Here is a 20,899-nt window from a genome sequence, read left to right as displayed (position 1 = left end):
ATGTGCAGAAAATTGATGCGGACTAGCTGCTGCGGACTGCGGGAAAAGTGCTTCCCTTCTCCCTATCAGTGCAGGATAGAGAGAAGGGACAGCACTTTCCCTAGTGAAAGTAAAAGAAATTCATACTTACCGCCCGTTGTCTTTATGACGCGTCCCTCCTTCGGCATCCAGCCCGACCTCCCTGGATGACGCGCCAGTCCATGTGACCGCTGCAGCCTGTGCTTGGCCTGTGATTGGCTGCAGCCGTCACTTACACTGAAACGTCATCCTGGGAGGCCGGACTGGAGACAGAAACAGGGAGTTCTCGGTAAGTATGAACTTATATGTTTTTTTACAGATACATGTATATTGAGATCGGTAGTCACTGTCCCGGGTGCAGAAACAGTTACTGCCGATCGCTTAACTCTTTCAGCACCCTGGACAGTGACTATTTACTGACGTCTCCTAGCAACGCTCCCGTCATTACGGGAGCCCCATTGACTTCCTCAGTCTGGCTGTAGACCTAGAAATACATAGGTCCAGCCAGAATGAAGAAATGTCATGTTAAAAAACCAATACGCTCCGCACCACACATAACATGTGCATGACAGCTGCGGACTTCATTGCGGAACTTAGAATCTCCATTGAAGTCAATGGAGAAATTCCGCCATGAGTCCGCAACCAGTCCGCCACTGCTCCGCAACATCCCTTGCATGCTGCGGACACCAAATTCCGCTCCGCAGCCTATGCTCCGCAGCGGAATTGTACGCATCGTGTAAACGAACACTGCTAAATTAAAGTGAAAGTCAATGGAGAAACGGCTCCGCTGCGGATTAACGCTGCGGAGTGTCCGCAGCGGAATTTAAGTGAAAATCCGCCATGTGTGAACCCGCCCTTAATACGGCGCAGTGATGGTGCGGGCTCAGAAGCAGAGCCGGCACTATCACCGCGGGGTGACAGCTGTATTATACAGCTGGCACCCTCCTGTAACTGCCAGGACCGGAGCTACTCTCCGATCCGGCAGATTAACCCCTCAGATGCTGCGCTCAATAGAGCGCAGCATCTGATAGGTTTTCACCCGATCGGCAACCCAGTGATGCAATCGCTGGGTTGCTGTGGCAATCGGACGCCAGAAAATGGCGTCCGAGTCTGCCTTGTACGGGAGCCGATGAGGACCCGCCTGCGGCGTGTCCTCATAGGCTTGCTGTCAGTGAATAACTGACAGCGCTAATACACTGCACTACGTATGTAGTGCAGTGTATTAGAGTAGCGATCGGGGCATCAGGCCCTCATGTCCCCTAGTGGGACAAGTAAAAAAAGTAAAAAAAAGTAAATAAAAATGTGGTAAAACAATAAAAACACACACATTTCAAATAAAAATAAAGCTAAACTGACTTTTTTCCCATAGTAAGTCTTTTATTATGGGAAAAACCGTAAAAATAAAAAAACCTATACATAATTGGTATTGCCGCGTCCGTAACGACCCAAACTACAAAACTATTATGTAATTTATCCCGCACGGTGAACGCGGTAAAAAAAAACCATGAAAAACAGCGCCAGAATCTTTGTTTTTAGGTCACATCTCCTTCCAAAAAATGCTATAAAAAGTGATCAAAAAGTCACATTTACTCCAAAATAGTACTAATAAAAAACGCCAATCCGTGCCGCAAAAAATAATCCCTGACACCGCTTTGTGCACGCAAAAATAATAAAGTTATGGGTCTTAGAATATGTCGACAGAGAAAACAAATGATTTTATAAAAAAAGTGATTTTATTGTGCAAAAGCCGCAATACATAAAAAAAACTATATAAATTTGGTATCGCCGTAATCGTATCGACCCGCAGAATAAAGCTAACATGTAATCTAGGGCGCACTGTGGATGCAGAGAAAAAAAAACAATAAAAAACTATTCCAGAATTGCTTGTTTTTGGTAATTTCCTTTACCAAAAAATGAAATAAAAAGTGATCAAAAAGTCGTATGTGTTCCAAAATGGTACCAATAAAATCTACAGCCCGTCTCGCAAAAAACAAGCCCGCACACCGCTCAATCAACTGAAAAACAAAAAAGTTACGGCACTAGTAATGCGGTGATGAAAAACATCTCAATGCGCAGGCCGGAGGGGAACATTCCTTCAGTTTCAGGTCCCTAGTATTTAGGAACTAGGAAAGGGCAGGGACATAGAACATCCGCTGGAAGCGAGGGCGCCCGTATTATACCAGTGCAAAACTTTCCCAGCAATATTTCCCAAACTACGAAGGAGAAAAAGTCCCCAAAAGGTGCAGAGCGTTACAAAGGAGGGATAAGAAAGAAAACCGTTTATCAGTGTGACACCGGCCTGCGCATAACGGATTGCTTCACAGCGTAACACACATCTATGGATAATTGTATTATTTACCCCATTATTATGCCCTGATGTACTCCGCACAGATTACATATACCCTGATGTTCTCCGCACAGATCACATATACCCTGATGTTCTCCGCACAGATTACATATGCCACCACATTATAAGCTGAAATACCAGCAAAACCCCAAACAGAACTATTACCAAGCAAAATCCATGCTCAAAATGGCGGTCTTTCCCTTCTTAGCCCTACAGTGTGCCCAAACAGCAATTTATGGCCACAAGTAAGGCATTACCATGCCCGGGAGAACCCGCTTAACAATTTATGGGGTAAGATTCTCTAGGGGCACAACATCTTGTGCGGTGAATGGGCAGATCAGTGGAGAAATTGCAATTTTCACTTTGCACCATCCACTGCGTATTCATTTCTGAAAAACACCTGTGGAGTCTAAATTGTCACTACATCCCTTGATAAATGCCTTTAGGGGTGTAGTTTCTAAAACGGGGTCACTTTTGTTTGGTACATCAGGGGTTTTGCAAATGCAACATGGCGTCCACAAACCATTCCAGCAAAATCTACGCTCCAAAAGATAAATACCGCTCCTTTTCTTCTGAATGCTCCCATATATGTAAACAGTCGATTATAACCACATATGGGGTGTTACCGTACTCGGGAGAAATTACTTTACAAATGTTGGGGTGCTTTTTCTTCTCTATTCCTTGTAAAAATGAAAAATGTGTATCTAAAACTACATCTTGTTGGAAAAAAAAAATATTTTTCATTTTCATGGCTTAATTCTAATTAATTCAGCAAAAAACCTTTGGGATCAAAATTTTCACTATACCCCTAGATGATTCCTCAGGGGGTGCAGTTTCCCAAATGGTGTCACTTTTGGGGTGTTTCCACTGTACTAGTACTACAGGGGCTCAGCAAATATGACATGACACCCAGAAACCATTCCAAAATCCAAATGGTGCTCCTTCCATTCTGAGCCCTACCGTGTGTCCAAACAGATGTTTGTGACCACATGTGGGGTATTATTTTACTCGGGAGAAGTTGCTTTACAAATGTTGTGGTGCTTTTTCTCCTTCAGTCCTTGTGGAAATGAAAAAAAAATACCTAAACCTACATTTTCTTTGAAAAAATGTAGATTTTCATTTTTACGGCCTAGTTACAATAAGTTCTGTAAAAAACCTGTGGGGTAAAACTGCTCACTCTACCCCTAGATAATTTCCTCATGGGGTGTAGTTTCCAAAATGGGGTCACTTGTTGGGGGTTTCCACTGTTTTGTCCCCTCAGGAGCTTTGCAAATGTGACATGGCCTCCGCAAACCATTCCTGCTAAATTTGAGTTCCAAAAGCCAAATGGCGCACTTTCCCTTCTCAGCCTCGCCGTGTGTCCAAACAGCCGTTTATTACCACATGTGGGGTATTGTTTTACTCGGGAGAAATTTCTTTACAAATTTTATGGTGCTTTTTCTCCTTTAGTCCTTGTGGAAATGAAAAAAAATTAGCTAAACCTACATTTTATTTGAAAAAATGTAGATTTTCATTTTCACAGCCTACTTGCAAAAATTTCTGCAAAAAACCTGTGGGGTCAAAATGCTCACTATACCCTAGATAATTTCCTCAAAGGGTATAGTTTCCAAAATGGGGTCACTTGTTGGGGGTTTCCACTGTTTTGTCACCTCAGGGGCTTTGCAAATGCGACATGGCCTCCGCAAACCATTCCTGCTAAATTTGAGCTCCAAGAGCCAAATGGCGCTCTTTCCCTTCTAAGCCCTGCCGTGTGTCCAAACAACTGTTTATTACCACATGTGGGGTATTGTTTTACTCGGGAGAAATTGCTCTACAAATGTTGTGGTGCTTTTTCTCCTTTAGTCCTCGTGGAAATGAAAAAAAATTAGCTAAACCTACATTTTATTTGAAAAAATGTAGATTATCATTTTCATGACCTAGTTCCAAAAATTTTTGCAAAAAAACTGGCCGGTCAAAATGCTTGCTACACCCCTAGATAAATTCCTCGAGGGGTATAGTTTCCAAAATGGGGTCACTTGTTGGGGGTTTCCACTGTTTTGTCACCTCAGGGGCTTTGCAAATGTGACATGGCCTCCGCAAACCATTTCTGCTAAATTTGAGCTCCAAGAGCCAAATGGCGCACTTTCCATTCTAAGCCCTGCCGTGTGTCCAAACAACCGTTTATTACCACATGTGGGGTACTGTTTTACTCGGGAGAAATTGCTCTACAAATGCTGTGGTGCTTTTTCTACTTTAGTTCTTTTGGAAATGAAAAAAAATTAGCTAAACCTACATTTTATTTGAAAAAATGTAGATTTTCATTTTCATGGCCTAGTTCCAAAAATTTTTGCAAAAAAACTGGCCGGTCAAAATGCTTGCTACACCCCTAGATAAATTCTTCGAGGGGTGTAGTTTCCCAAATGGGGTCACTTTTGGGGGGTTTCCACTGTTTTAGTTCCACTAGACCTGTTCAAAGCTGACATGGTGCCTAAAATATATTCTAATAAAAAGGAGGCCCAAAATCCACTAGGTGCTCCTTTGCTTCTGAGGCCGGTGCTTCAGTCCAGTAGCACGCTACGGCCACATGTGGGATATTTCCTAAAACTGCAGAACCTGGGCAATAAATATTGAGTTGCATTTCTTGGGTAAAACCTTCTGTGGTACAAAAAAAATGGATTCAAAATGAATTTCTGGAAAAAAATAATGAACTTTGTAAATTTCACCTCTACTTTGCCTTAATTCCTGCGCAATGTCTAAAGGGTTAAGAAACTTTCTAAATGCTGTTTTGAATACTTTGAGGGGTGCAGTTTTTAAAATGGGGTGACTTATTGGCGGTTTCTAATATCTAAGGACCTCAAAGCCACTTCACAACTGAACTGGCCCCTGTAAAAATAGCATTTTGAAATTTTCTTGAAAATGTGAGAAATTGCTGCTAAAGTTCTAAGCCTTGTAACGTCCTAGAAAAATAAAATGATGATCAAAAAACGATGCCAATCTAAAGTAGACATATGGGGGATGTTAATTAGCAACAATTTTGTGTGGTATAACTGCCTGTCTTACAAGCAGATGCATTTAAATTGAGAAAAATGTTAATTTTTGCAATTTTTCGCTAAATTTTGGTGTTTTTCACAATAAATACTGAATGTATCGGGCAAATTTTGCCAGTAACATAAAGTCCAATGTGTCACGAGAAAACAATCTCAGAATCGCTTGGATAGGTAAAAGCATTCCGGAGTTATTACCACATAAAGTGAAACATGTCAGATTTGAAAAATGAGGCTCTGTCAGGAAGGTCAAAAATGGCCAAAGAGGGAAGGGGTTAAGTAGATACTTAAAAGGGTTTTCCCATGAGGGACATTTATGACATAGCCCTAGGATATCATCAAAGACTAATGGTGTAGACAGCAGCACACATCTCCAGGAGTAGAGTCACAAAGGTAGAATTTTATTGTCAAAGCATCAGCATAAAGCAGGCAACGTTTCGACCCATAGTGCGTGAAGTGCGTCTTTCTCAAGCCTAACACAAGTGTCTAAAACATCCTCCTAAAGACACAGGTGTGCAATACCACATGGTAAGATTCATCCAATCATGGTAGAGCTCATATAGATTAATTATTCCACAGGTGTATATTTATGTAAAACATCCCATCAATAGTGACATATAAACAATTTAAAGAGGCTCTGTCACCAGTTTAAAGTGTATTTCGCTGCGTTTTATACCCGCGGCGCTCAATGGCCACGGGCGAAAAATGTCGCGAAAATCGGCGTGCAGGGAGAGGAAAATCTGCCTCAAACTTCCAAACGGAATTTTGAGGCAGAAATTCCACCTGCAAAAAATCTGTGTGAACATAGTCTAATACTTCTCTTTCTCCTACCTAATCTAATAAACGCTTTGATTCTGATAACTACTGTTGTTTTTTTTGGTTTTTTTAAAAACGTTTATTATTGACAAAGTTCTGATCATTTTTAGATTCATGCAAATTTTTTCTAAATGCCCAACTGGCATTATTGTTTTTTTCGTTTAACCAAGTGGGCGTTGTAAAGAAAAGTGTATGATGCTGACCAATCAATGACTTCAATGGGTGCGTGATGCGCGAAAAACGCACAAATATAGGACATGTCGTGAGTTTTACGCAGCGGACTCACGCTGCACAAAAATCACTGACTGTCTGCACAGCCCCATAGACTAACATAGGTCCGTGCGAGGCGCGTGAAATTCACGCGCGTTGCACGGACGTATTTTACGTTCGTCTGAATAAGCCCTTAGGGTTATCAAGATACGAGACTTTGGACTTTGATACCTATACTTCGTGTAGTATTGCGATTCTCGATACCAAAACGATACTTTGCTAACAATAAGAAAAAAAAAATAAATAAATATATATATATATATATATATATATATATATATATATATATATATATATATAAAGACCTTCCTTTTTCTGAACGTAACATTTGTATTGGATTGAATCTGATAGGGGACACATATGATTGCTGGGTGTTGGCCACTTGGACCCCCAGCGATGAGGAGAACGAGGGACCGAAAGTCCCCTGAAGTGCTCCATGAGAATGGAGCGTTTGTGAGCATACTCGGCCAGCGCTCCATTAATTTCTATGGTTCTTCTGGGACCGCTGTCTCCGTCAAAGGAGCTCTGGCTCAACATGCTCACCAATGTTCCATTCAAATGGAGCACTTTGGGGGACTTTCGGTCTCCATTCTCGCAGTGGCTGACACCCAGCAATCACACGTATCCCCTATCCTATGGATAGGGGATTCATGTGATTTGTGGGAAAACCCCTTTAATAGTAGTGGCAACATGTGGGACACATTAACCCCAATGTTCCTCAATGCTGGCTGAAACAAATACTTTATTTTAGGCTTTTGTTCAGCTCCTATACCTGGCTCTCAGTGACTACACTTGATCGCGGTCCCGATTCCAAACTTAGGGCGCGAGCGACAAAGGCACAGGCACGTCAACAGTAACCACTGACTGTGCCGCTCACGCCATTCTCCTCCCTCCCTGCTCCTACACACAAAAGCAGATCATCATTGGTGGCAACGGAAACAGAAGGGAGGACTCAGCTCAATATTGGTGGCAGTAATATTGGTGGTACTATTACGCGTCCAGGATTAATGACCAGTGGGGCGGTCACTGAAGGAAGAGAACATCGCGGCCGCTGTACTGTGTGTGCGCCATGTTCTCTTCATGTATTACAATAGTAAACTGTGTGGACTGATGGTATCGCATCATTTCCCAGCGCACAGCATTAAAATGGTATCGAAATTTCGATGCATCGTGCATCCCTAATCACCATACTGTGACTGAATAGTACAACCATACCACGATTGAATAATACCACTATACTGTGACCAGTTATTACCAGCATACACCAGAAATCACTATATTTCAAAGATACATTCAACCAGGGGGTTTAAATGAGCAGACAAATTATGCATGTTTTATTTGAACATTCATTTAAACATGCATTTCCATGGCCAGTTTTCCCTTCAGGATAGCAAGAGACCCACATGGTCGTCATGACAGGTGGTCTCTTAATTATCAATGATCATCATGTGGGCAGTCTGGCTATGGTTCCTTATTCAGTAGGTGTTTCAATGACACTTTATAGTGGGGTAGACATTCATTTATCTACACAATATGTATTATCAGTGCAGTTGTTTTATCAATGGCAGTCCAGCTGCGGGTTTTGAGCTGATCCGCAACACTTACCCAAACTCTTAAATATCGATACACTCCTTCTTTGCAGTGGTGAGTTCCCGGCAGCATGGGCGACTCGATTGTGGCCTCTACTGCACCTGCGCGTTCGGCTTTTGATGCGGTCGATGTTGGTTCCTGGCTGTCAGCTGATGGCCGGGAGTCACATGGACAGGTGTCACGAATTCGATTGGTGAGTGTGTTTGGCTGTTTCGATTGGCGGTGCCGAGGACAGGGGGAGGAGTCAGATGCTTTAAATAACTCAGAGTCCCAGAATGAAGCATGCCGCTGACATCTATGCGAGCATGCTTCCGTGGAGTACAGCAGAATACCTGCTGCTGAACTAAATATCGCTGGCATCCCTGGCCAGAGTGACCAAGCTACAGACCCCTGATGATGAGTATTGAAACGCGTTGGGTCGGTTGTGAATAGGAATTTTTTAGCATTGGGAACACTAGCATTGTTTGTATACCTCAACACTAGGAGCTTCCGGTGCGGTTATCACGGACTCTAGTGTGAATTAGGGTCAAGACTATTGTTATGCCCATTTTTCAAATGCTGATTCCGTATTGATATTCTTGTTGAACACTGAGCTATAGTAGGTTCACAATTGAATTAGAACTCAGAGTTTATTATTTAATACGTTTTTATACACACGGTGGGGCTTTTTCACAGTGGTGATTGTACCCCTGTTTTTAGAGAGTTATAAATAAATGTTATATTTTACTCATATATCACACCAGTGAATCCCAGCATACACCAGAGAAGTGAATACAGTACTGATCAGGTGCAGTCAAAGTCAGATGACTGTCCAAGTACAATTACAATTACCATAGTTTCTAATTATTTTTAGCTTTTCCATTTTTTTTCCATTTGGCATAGACTGGCATGAAGACTACTTCCAGCTATACTTTCCTCTGCAGTTTGTTATCTCCGCTTTTGTAGCATATGCCTTCCATTACCATGGAAATTGTGTATATGGGAGGCCTATTTGTATTTCCCGCCATTTTAATCTTAATATACATCAAAGCATACTATACACCATCTTCCGCTCTGCTTTCCTGCTTTGTAGATCATTCTTTGACCCATTCTATTTTAGGCTTCTTACATATAGAGTCAGACTGGCCCACCAAAGTACCAGAGGATCCGCTAATCCGCTAGTGAACTCAGGCTCTGATACAATAATGCGCCTCATAAACAACCCCATTGGAGCCAGGCACTTGCCACTAGGGTCTATTTCTTAAGGTCTTAATACACCTTAGATAGCTGTCAGCCAAATGCTCATTCAGCCGACAGATTTTCCTCCCAATCTCCCCTACACATGCCCGCTTTGATTGGCTGATATGTACTCAATAGTTACATGGTCAGTCAGATTCCGCCGAATTCGTCTAATGTGCATAGTCACCTTTATGGGTTGATTCACAAATAACCTATTAGACCTTCCTGATGAGATGTCCCGTGTGTTACAAGGTTTGCAATGCAATTAGAAGTTGACATGTTCTGGACAAATGGTAAGTGGGCCATCAGAATCATATCCTTTTGTGGGCCCAAGGAACCCAAGTCCAGCACTATTTACACAGTAAATTGCTAGATGCATCCAGGCAATAGGTTGTGGGGAACATCTATCTCTATCTCATTTTGGATATGGTGTGGCACTGACAAACATATTATTGTATCAAGCTTGGAGCCATTACTGTGTCACTGTGTATGGCACTATAACTGAGCCTACAACCCATACTGCTGCAATGTGGCTGTCATTATTACTGTATCAGTATGGCTGACACCATTACCATGGCAGATGAAGGAAAATCAAGCTATGTTTTGTTCATCCATGATGTGCCTTGTCAGCAATTTTGGTTTTTGTTAGAACTATATTTAATGTACACATATAGACCTAAAGATTGGGAAAATTGATGTTTATCCTTTTATACATTCAGCTATGAGAACATTTAATGGAGAAGATGTTTATTCTTGTCTGATTGACACATAATATATAATGAAAAATATAAAACTGTATTGCCGTGAGATAAAGGCACATACAGTCTAAAGGAAGGGTAGTGGAAACATACCTCCAGTGAGGAAAAAAAACCTGTGTAAAACCTATGGTATGGAGCAGTAAGAGAAGAGAAAGAGAGAAGAAAAAGGGGATAACAAGGGAAGAGAGAAGGAGGCAATTACGGCAGCACTGGTGCACACAATAAAGGGCTAAAGAGATTTATTAGAAAGTATCTGTCGGAAAGGGGTGAGCATAAGGGTATGTTCACACTGCTTATTTCACTATATAATTCACTCAATAATTCTCATAGGTTTTCGATGGGGTTGAAGTCAGGGCTCTGTGCAGGCCACTCGAGCCCCTCCACACCAAACTCAACACAGCATGTGTTTATGGACCTTGCTTTGTACTCAGGGGCACAGTCATAATGGAACAAGAAAGGCCCTTCCCCAAACTGTTGCCACAAAGTTGGAAGCATAAAATTGACTAAAATGTATTTGCATACTGCAACATTAAATGGGTTGTATCCACTACCGGACAACTGATGACCTATCCGGTGGATATATCATTGTGCGGGTCTGACATACGGACCCCGCACCGAACAGCTGCTCCGGTGGCCTGTGGACACGGATGTCATTGCACAGTATGCAATGTACGTAGCCGGAAGCAGTTGGCTCTGTACATTGCATAGCGGCCGTGCTGCCGTACTGCAGTTCTGCTCCTATTCACTTGAATAGGAGTAGAGCTGCAGTACGGCAGCTCATCCGATATTCCGTGGACGGAGACATCTGCTTCCGGCATTGACGTCTGGTGCCCAGAGGCAGCCTGAGCAACTGATCTGTGTGGGGTCTGGATGTCAGACCCCCCAGATCAAATACTGATAACCTATCCGGTGGATAGATCATGAGTTGTCCAGTAGTGGACAACCCCTTTAACATTACCCTTCATTGGAAATAAGGGACCTAGCCCAAACCCTGGATAACAGCCCGAGACCATTATCGCTCTTCACCAAATCTTACAGTAGGCACTATGCATTCTGGTAGCCACCTGCCAAATCCAGGTTCATCCATTAGACTGTCAGATTGTAAAACATGATTTATCACTCCAGTGAACATGTTTCAACTTCTCTAGACTCCAGTGGCGTGTGCTTTACACCACTCCAGCCGACGCTTGCCATTCTGCGTGGTGGTCTTTCAAGATTTTAATATTTCTAAATAGTGGGCCGACACACTATGATCGACTTTTCCCTTTCTAACATTATCACAGTGTTCTGCTATTCTCCTTTTTCATTTCCGTCCTGTGCTACCCACATATTGGTATTTACATGGGCATTCCAATAAGTAGATCACTCCCTTAGTGTTACATGTGGTAAAATCTCTTATTTTAAATACTTTTTTCCTATTTTAGCTGCAAATGTGGTGTGACCCTCTCTCACTTTTTTACGTTTTACCTCCTTTCAGGCTTTGAATTGTAAGCAGTGGTGAAATCCTTTAACAGGTAAGACATAACTCTTTTGAGATCTTATGAAACTTGTAGTACTTAAATCCTTTATTGTATTAGCCTTCCCATATATAATCAGAGGGCATTTGAAAAGAATATACCTATTACCAGGTCACTTATCAATATATGCCAATTCTTTTTAATAATATTTTTAATTATCTATGGAATTTAAATAAATTTGTGAAAATGGTACTTCATTGTTCTGTAAACCAGAATTTTGTGGGAAATTATCTATTTTACAGTGACCCCTATTTCTGTAATTTTTTTTTTTACCTCTTTGCAAGCTTGCACCACTATATTTCTAGCATCATTGCATTCAATATCATTGATGGTTTATCCCAGTATTCATTGGGTGCAATAAAGGATAGGAAGGCTAAAATATAACATAATATATATATACTGTACACTGATCAGTCATAACATTAAAACCACTGACAGGTGAAGTGAATAATATTGATTATCTCGTTACAGTAGCGCCTGTCAAGGGGAGGTGGTGATATATTAGGCAACAAGAGAACAGTCAGTTCTTGAAGTTGATGTGTTGTACGCAAAAAAAAAAATTGATATCTATTTGAGTGACTTTGATATTGGCTTTATTGTTATGGCTAGACGACTGGGTCAGAGCATCTCCAATACAGCAGGTCTTATGGGGTGTTTCTAGTATGCAGTAGTTAGTACCTACTAAAAGTGGTCCAAGGAAGGACAACCGGTGAACTGGTAACAAGGTCATAGGTGCCCAGCTTCAGACTGTTCAGAGTGCCCATGCTGACCCCTGTCCACTGTCAAAAGTTCCTACAATGGCATGTGAGCATCAGAGCTGGACTGTGGAGCAATGGAGATGGTGGCCTGTTCTCATGAATCAGAATGATTGGGTGCGTGTGCGTCGCTTATCTTGGTAAGAGTTGGGACCGGGATGCACTATTGGAAGAAGGCAAGCCAGCCGAGACAGTGTGATACTCTGGACAATGTTCTGCTGGAAAACATTGAGTACTAGCATTTATGTGCATACCAAGTACACTCCTTCATGAAAACGGTATTCCCTAATGGCAGTGGCATCTTTCAGCAGGATAATGTGCCCTGCCTTACTGCAAATATTGTTCACGAATGGTTTGAGGAACATAATAAATATTTCAAGGTGTTGACTTAGCCTCCATATTCCCCAGATTTCAATCTGACCAAACATTTCTAAAATGGGCTGGAAAACAAGTCCGATCCATGGTGGCCCCATCTCGCAACTTACAGGACAAAAGATCTTCTGCTAACATCTTGGTGCCAGATACCACAGTATACCTTCAGAGATCTTGCGGAGTCCATGCCTTGGCAGGTCAGAGCTGTTTTTAACCCCTTCCCTCTTTAGCCACTTTTGACCTTCCTGACCGGGCCTCATTTTTCAAATCTGACATGTGTCACTTTATGTGGTAATAACTCCGGAATGCTTTCACCTATCCAAGCGATTCTGAGATTGTTTTCTCGTGACACATTGGACTTTAAGTTACTGGCAAAATTTGCTCGATATGTTCAGTATTTAATTGTGAAAAACACCAAAATTTAGCGAAAAATTGCAAAAATTAGCATTTTTCTCAATTTAAATGTATCTGCTTGTAAGACAGGCAGTTATACCACACAAAATTGTTGCTAATTAACATCCCCCATATGTCTACTTTAGATTGGCATTGTTTTTTGAACATCCTTTTATTTTTCTATGACGTCACAAGGCTTAGAACTTTAGCAGCAATTTCTCACATTTTCAAGAAAATTTCAAAAGGCCATTTTTACAGGGGCCAGTTCAGTTGTGAAGTGGCTTTGAGGGCCTTATATATTAGAAACCCCCAAAAAGTAACCCCATTTTAAAAACTTCACCCCTCAAAGTATTCAAAACAGCATTTAGAAAATGTCTTAACCCTTTACACATGTCACAGGAATTAAAGCAAAGTAGAGGTGAAATTTACAAATTTCATATTTTTTTGCAGAAATACATTTTTAGTACAATTTTTTTTATAACACAGAAGGTTTTACCAGAGAAATGCAACTCAATATTTGTTGCCCAGTTTCTGCAGTTTTAGGAAATATCCCACATGTGGCCGTAGCGTGCTACTGGACTGAAGCACCGGCCTCAGAAGCAAAGGAGCACCTAGTGAATTTTGGGGCCTTATTTTTGTTAGAATAAATTTTAGGCACCATGTCAGGTTTGAAGGGCTCTTGCAGTGCCAAAACAGTCAAAATCCCCCAAAAGTGACCCCATCTGGGAAACTACACACCTCAAGGAAATTATCTAGGGGTACAGTGAGCATTTTGACCGCACAGTTTTTTTACAGAAATTATTGGAAGTAGGCCGTGAAAATTAAAATCAACATTTCTTCAAAGAAAATCTAGGTTTAGCGATTTTTTTCTCATTTCCACAAGGACTGAAGGAGAAAAAGCACCGTAAAATTTGTAAAGCAATTTCTCCCGAGTAAAACAATACCCCACATGTGGTAATAAACGGTTGTTTGGAGACACGGCGTGGCTGAGAAGGGAAAGAGCGCTATTTGGCTTTTGGAGATCAAGTTTAGCAGGAATGGTTTGCGGAGGCCATGTCACATTTACAAAGCCCCTGAGGGGACAAAACAGTGGAAACCCCCCACAAGTGACCCTATTTTGGAAACTACACCCATTGAGGAAATTATCTAGGGGTATAGTGAGCGTTTTAACCCAACAGGTTTTTTGCATAAATTATTGGAAATAGGCCCTGAAAATGACAATCTAAATTTTTTCAAAGAAAATGTAGGTTTAGCTAATTTTTTCTCATTTCCACAAGGACTGAAGGAGAAAAAGCACCGTAAAATTTGTAAACCAATCTCTCCCGAGTAAAACAATACCCCACATGTGGTAATAAACGGTTGTTTGGAGACACGGCAGGGCTGAGAAGGGAAAGAGCGCTATTTGGCTTTTGGAGCTCAAGTTTAGCAGGAATGGTTTGCGGAGGCCATGTCACATTTACGAAGTCCCTGAGGAGACAAAACAGTGGAAACCCCCCACAAGTGACCCCATTTTGGAGACTACACCCATTGAGGAAATTATCTAGGGGTATAGTGAGCGATTTGGCCCCACAGGTTTTTTGCAGAAATTATTGGAAGTAGGCCCTGAAAATAAAAATCTACATTTTTTCAAAGAAAATGTAGGTTTAGCTTATTTTTACTCATTTCCACAAGGACTGAAGGAGAAAAAGCATCGCAAAATTTGTAAAGCAATTTCTCCCGAGTAAAACAATGCCCCACATGTGGTAATAACCGGCTGTTTGGAGACACGGTGTGGCTTAGAAGGGAAAGAGCGCTATTTGGCTTTTGGAGATCACATTGAGCAGGAATGGTTTGCGGAGGCCATGTCACATTTGCAAAGCCCCTGAGGGGAAAAAACAATAAAAAAACGCCCAAAAAGTGACAACATTTAGGAAACTACACCTCTTGAGGAATTCATCTAGGGGCGTAGTGAGCATTTTGACCCCACAGATGTTTCATAGAATTTATTAGAATTGGGCAGTGAAAATAAAAACAATCCTTTTTCTTCAATAAGACGTAGCTTTAGCGCAAATTTTTTCATTTTCGCAACAAATAAAGGAAAAAAAAGAACCCAACATTTGTAAAGCAATTTCTACCGAGTACGGCAATATCCCATATGTGGTCATAAACTGCTGTTTGGGCACACGGCAGGGCTCAGAAGGGAAGGACCGCCATTTGGAGTGCAGATGTTGCTGGATTGGTTTTTGGGCGCCTGTGGGCCCAAAACAGTGGAAACCCCCCAGAAGTGACCCAATTTTGGAAACTACACCCCTCAATGCATTTACCTAGGGGTGTAGTGAGCATTTTAACCCTGCAGGTGTTTTGTAGAAATTAGTGTGAACTCGATGTTGCAGAGTGAAAATGGGATTTTTTCCACGGATATGTGGACAATATGTGGTGCCCGGCTTGTGCCACCATAACAAGACAGCTCTCTAATTATTATGCTGGGTTTCCTGGTTTTAGAAACACCCTACATGTGGCCCTAATCTCTTGCCTGGACAGTCGACCAGGCTCAGGAGTGAAAGCGTACCATGTCAAATTGAGGCCTAATTTGGCGATTTACAAAGTATTGGTTCACAACTGCAGAGGCTCAGATGTGAAATAATAAAAATAAACCCCTGAGAAGTGACCCCATTATGGAAACTGCACCCCTCAAGGCATTTATTAAGGGGTGTAGTGAGCATTTTCACCCCACAGGTCTTTTCCATAAATGAATGCGCTGCGGATGGTGCAAATTCAAAATGTATATTTTTCCCTAGATATGCCATTCAGTGGCAAATATGTCGTGCCCAGCTTATGCCACTGGAGACACACACCCCAAAAATTGCTAAAAGGGTTCTCCCGGGTATGACGATGCCATATATGTTGAAGGAAACTGCTGTTTGTGGACGCTGTAGGGTTCAGATGGGAGGAAATGCCATTTGGCTTTTGGAGCGTGGATTTTGCTTGGTAGTAGTTTTGTTTGGAGTCTTACTGGTGTTTCCGTTTATAATGTAGGGCATATGTAAGCCGGGCGGAGTATATAAGGGGCATAGTCAGGTGGTATAATAATGGGGTAAAAAAAAACAATAAAATAATCCATAGATGTGTGTTACGCTATGAAGCAATCCTTTCTGCACAGGCCAGTGTCGCACTGATATATGGCGTCCTTTATTATCCCCCTTTTGATCCACACTCCGCGCCTTTGTAGTTTGGGGAATTTTGCTGGGAAGTGTTGTCCTTGTATAATTCGGGCACCGTCGCTTCCAGCGGATATGTTTGGGCGCTCCCTTTCCTGGTTCCCTAATTTTAGGTCCTTGATAAATCGCCTCTTCAAACAGAAGAAATGTTCCCCTCGGGCACAACTGCATATTTTTTTATTTCCTGACTTATTGGAGCCTTAACTAATTTTATTTTTCATAGACGTAGCGATATGAGGGCTGGTTTGTTGCGGGACGAGCTGTAGTTATTATTGGTACCATTTTGGGGTACATGTGACTTTTTGATCACCTTTTATCCTATTTTTTGGGATGCCAGGTAAACAAAAAAACGCAATTCTGGCACAGCTTTTTTTTTTTTTTTTTTATACAGCGTTCACCACGCATTATAAACTACATATTAACTTTATTCTGCGGGTCAGTACGATTCTGGTGATACCTAATTTATAGCACTTTTTTATGTTTTACAACTTTTTGCACAATAAAATTACTTTTGTAAAAAGAATGTATTTTTTCTGTCGCCAAGTTGTGAGAACCATAACGTTTTAATTTTTTTGTCGACGGAGGTGTATGGGGGCTTGTTTTTTGCGGGACGAGCTATAGTTTTTATAGGTACCATTTTTGGATACGTGCGACTTTTTGATCACTTTTTATTCTAACATTTGTAGGGCAAAGTGACTAAAAAACAGAAACACTGGTAACGTTTTTTACGTTTTTTTTTACGCTGTTCACCGCGTGCAATAAATAATATAATATTTTGATACCTCAGGTCATTACGGTCGCGGCGATACCAAATATATATGGTTTATTATTATTTTTCAATAATAAAGGACTTGATAAGAGTAAAAGGGGGATTGTGTTTTATTTGATTACTTGAAACTTTTATTGTTTTCAAACTTTCATTATTTGCACTTTTTTTTACACTTTTTTATACTTTTTTTACACTTTTTCTCAAGTCCCACTAGGTGACTTGAAGGTCCAACGGTCAGATTTTTTTTTTTCTAATACATTGCACTACCTATGTAGTGCAATGTATTAGATCTGTCAGTCATTCACTGACAGCAAGCCGATTAGGCTTCGCCTCCCGGCGGGGCCTAAATCGGCTTCCGTAATGGCAGAGCAGGAGACCATTGTGTCTCCTGTTGCCATAACAGCAGTCGCCAGTCCTGATTGCCTGTCAGGGCTGGCGATCTGCTAGTAACCGCTACGATGCAGCAATCGCTTTCGATTGCTGCATCGAAGGGGTTAATGGCAGGGATCGGAGCTAGCTCCGGTTCCTGCCGTTACAGGTGGATGTCAGCTGTAACATACAGCTGAATTCCACCGCTGATGACGCCGGATCAGCTCCTGACCCGGCGCCATCTTGCCGGCAGCTACGGAAGCCGATCAGGCTCCGCCGCCGGGCGGATCTTGACCGGCTTCAGTGCTAGGCAGACCGGGAGGCCAGTATTAGGCCTCCGGTTGCCATTGCAGCCACCGGAACCCCGGCAATTTCATTACTGGGGTTCCGATGAGCTGCAAACACCTTAAGTGCAGCGATCGCGTTTGAGCGCTGCACTTAAGGGGTTAATGGCGGGGATCGAAGCTAATTTCGGTCCCCGCCGTTACAGCCGGATGTCAGCTGTAAGATACAGCTGAGATGCGGTGATGATGGGACCGGCTCAGCTTCTGAGCCGGTCCCAAACATTTGGCGTACATGTACGGCAAGATGCGGGAAGTCAATGCTTTCCATGACGTACATGTACGGCAAATGTCGGGAAGGGGTTAAGGACCTACACAATATTAGGCAGGTGATTTTAATGTTATGGCTGATCAGTGTATATTTATTATAGTAGTATATTCACTGATTAGTTAAGTTTAACTAATGTCTTTAGACCAATATTTAATCGACTATCTAGATATTATGAAGAATATTGTATATTTACCTTCTGGATAAAGTCCAGTAACATACAGCTTACACCCTGCTGCAACGGCTGCGATCGGAGCTCCCATCCCGGATGCTTAACCACTCAGATGGCACGCGCAATAGCATAAAGTTAACATGTCATTTAAACCACGCAGTATTGCTGGGGGTTTTTCTACCTTTAACCCGAACATTTAACAAAGGTTTTAAAATACATTATATGTACCACAAAATTGTGCCATTTAATAACATTTGCCCCCCAAAAACAAGCCCTAATAGGGCTGTCAGTGGAAAAATGAAAAAGTTATGTCTCTGAAAATGCGACAATGACAAAAAAAATTTGTAAAAAGTTGATGCGTTCTTGAAGGCGTTGTCCAGGATTGGAAAAACATGGCTGCTTTCTTTTAAAAATAGTGCCACACCTGTCCATCGGGCTGCGTCTAGTATTGTTGTCCAGCTCCTCTGAAGCAGCCATCTTTCTAATCCTGTACAACCCCTTCAAGGCCAAAACGGTCTGCGTCCTTGAGGTGTTAAAGAATCTTACTAAATTACGGCAAGGTGATTGAAAATCAGTTGTACTGAGAAAGTAATGTCCTCTTTTTACGACAAATACATAAATGTTGTAGATGTGGGATTATTGGCGGTGGCGGTTAGCGGATGGCTTGATAAATATGGCCTTCAGCATAAATGCCTTTTTTTATTCAGTGCCATTACACCAGAAGATTGGCATAACACATACATTAATAAATGTGCCACAACTTTATCTTGCGACTGGTTTCATTAAGGGGCTAATTCAATGGTGTTGAAATTTTTGAACTATACTATTTAGCTTGTCGCATAGTTGCAATTTGTGAACTGTTCGTCATTGCCAGTGCTACTTATCTATGTTTAACAGTATTTTGCAGTGTTTTTTAATATGTTTCTGCAGTTATCAGCTTGCTATTTTATAATACAGCTTTGAAGAGTCAAACATTAAAGTGGTTGTCCAGTATTAATAAACCATCATATAATAAAGTCATGCAATTTTCTAATATACTTTCTATTTCACATAATTTGCCAGATATTTGCTTGCTGTTAGTGAATGGAGACATAGATATGCTAAAAACCTCTGTACTTATCCTACTTATGGCCTGTTCACATCAGCGTCGGCTTCCGTTTGGGGTTTCCAGTCATCTATTCAGTCACAGGAACAGATGAAGGGAAAGTCGAACGGAAACGAAGGCTTCCGTTTGCATTTTCACAGATTTTAATGGTAATGCTTCCGTTTCAGTTGGTTTCCGTTTGTGTTTCTGGGTTTTTTCACGGAAACAATAGCGTAGTCCACTACACTATTGTTTCCAGTTAAAAACACTGAAACTTTACGGAACGGAAACCATTTGCAACGGAAGCATTATCATTGAAATCAATGAAAATGCGAACGGAAACTATGGCTTTCCGTACATCTGTTCCCCTGAAGGAATAGATGAACAGAAATCCCAAATGGAACCCAACACTGATGTGAACAGGGCCTAAGCAGCTGATGATTTTTTACAATGTATCTGTGTAGTCATTGCTATGTGAGCTAAATACAAGCAAACCACAATTCCGATCCTGGAAGAAGCCAAAACAGGCGAATCCCAGAGTGTTTACTTGGCGTGCCACAGATTTTATTTATGAACCTTTTATATTCGTGCGATTGTGATTATAATACAACCACCTTTTCTTGCAATATTACACTGTTTTGTATTTTTATCCGTTTAATAGGAGCTCTTGGCATCTGAAACATTTCTAACTGACATTTAATACTTGAGCTCTGGCATCCAGAGTGAACGGTGCCTGTGAGTACTACAGATCCCAGAACAGCATTTGTTCTTGTCAGCCACAGTTACGAACGTTGCGTTTTTGCGCGCGCAAACAACGCAGCGTTTTGCGAGCGCAAAAACCATTTGACAGCTGCGTGTGTCATGCGTGTCTGATGCGCGGCTGCGTGATTTTCGCGCAGCCGGCATCATAGAGATGAGGCTTGTCGACGCCCGTCACTGTCCAAGGTGCTGAAAGAGCTAACTCTTTCAGCACCCTCGACAGTGAATGCCGAACACAACAGCGAAAAACCTGTAAAAAAAAAAGATAAAGTTCCTACTTACCGAGAACTTCCCGGCCGTTGCCTTGGTGACGCGTCCTTGGTGACGCGTCCTTGGTGACGCGCCTCTCTTGACATCGGGCCCCACCTCCCTGGATGACGCGGCAGTCCAAGTGACCGCTGCAGCCTGTGATTGGCTGCAGCCTGTGCTTGGCCTGTGATTGGCTGGAGCTGTCACTTGAACTGAAGTGTCATCCCGGGAGGTCGGACTGCAGGAAGGAGACAGGAGTAATCGGTAAGTTAGAACTTCGTTTTTTTTTACAGGTTCATGTATTTTGGGATCGCAAGTCACTGTCCATGGTGCTGAAACAGTTTAACTCTTTCAGCACCATGCACAGTGAATCTCTCCCGACGTCGCGGACCGGAATTTTTTTGCCGGGTTCGGCCAAAACGAGTTTGGCCGAACCCGGTGAAGTTTGCCTCGGTTGTCGGGGTTCGCTCCTCGCAAAGACACTCCGTTTGGATGCTTGGAAACAGAAAAGCACGTGGTGCTTTTCTGTTTTCATTCATCCTTTTCACTGCTGTTGCGCGAATCACGCTCGTCCCACGGAAGTGCTTCCGTGTGGTGCGCGTGATTTTCACGCA

The 20,899-nt window shown here is 42.0% G+C and overlaps 1 long non-coding RNA gene across 2 annotated transcripts in view; it reads left to right on the top strand.

Moving 5' to 3' along the window:
- The window catches only part of LOC142748976 (uncharacterized), a 442,387-nt gene that overhangs the window by 193,875 nt on the left and 227,613 nt on the right, over window positions 1-20,899 (top strand). For both annotated transcript variants that reach the window (XR_012882347.1, XR_012882348.1), the window contains exon 2: window positions 11,518-11,554. This is a non-coding gene — a long non-coding RNA (uncharacterized LOC142748976). The remainder of the gene's footprint in view (window positions 1-11,517; window positions 11,555-20,899) is intronic.

The sequence above is a fragment of the Rhinoderma darwinii genome, chromosome 3, assembly GCF_050947455.1.
Source record: "Rhinoderma darwinii isolate aRhiDar2 chromosome 3, aRhiDar2.hap1, whole genome shotgun sequence".
Classification (NCBI taxonomy): domain Eukaryota; kingdom Metazoa; phylum Chordata; class Amphibia; order Anura; family Rhinodermatidae; genus Rhinoderma; species Rhinoderma darwinii.
Note: the sequence above shows the minus strand (reverse complement) of the source record. Positions and strands in the feature narration are given on the sequence as shown.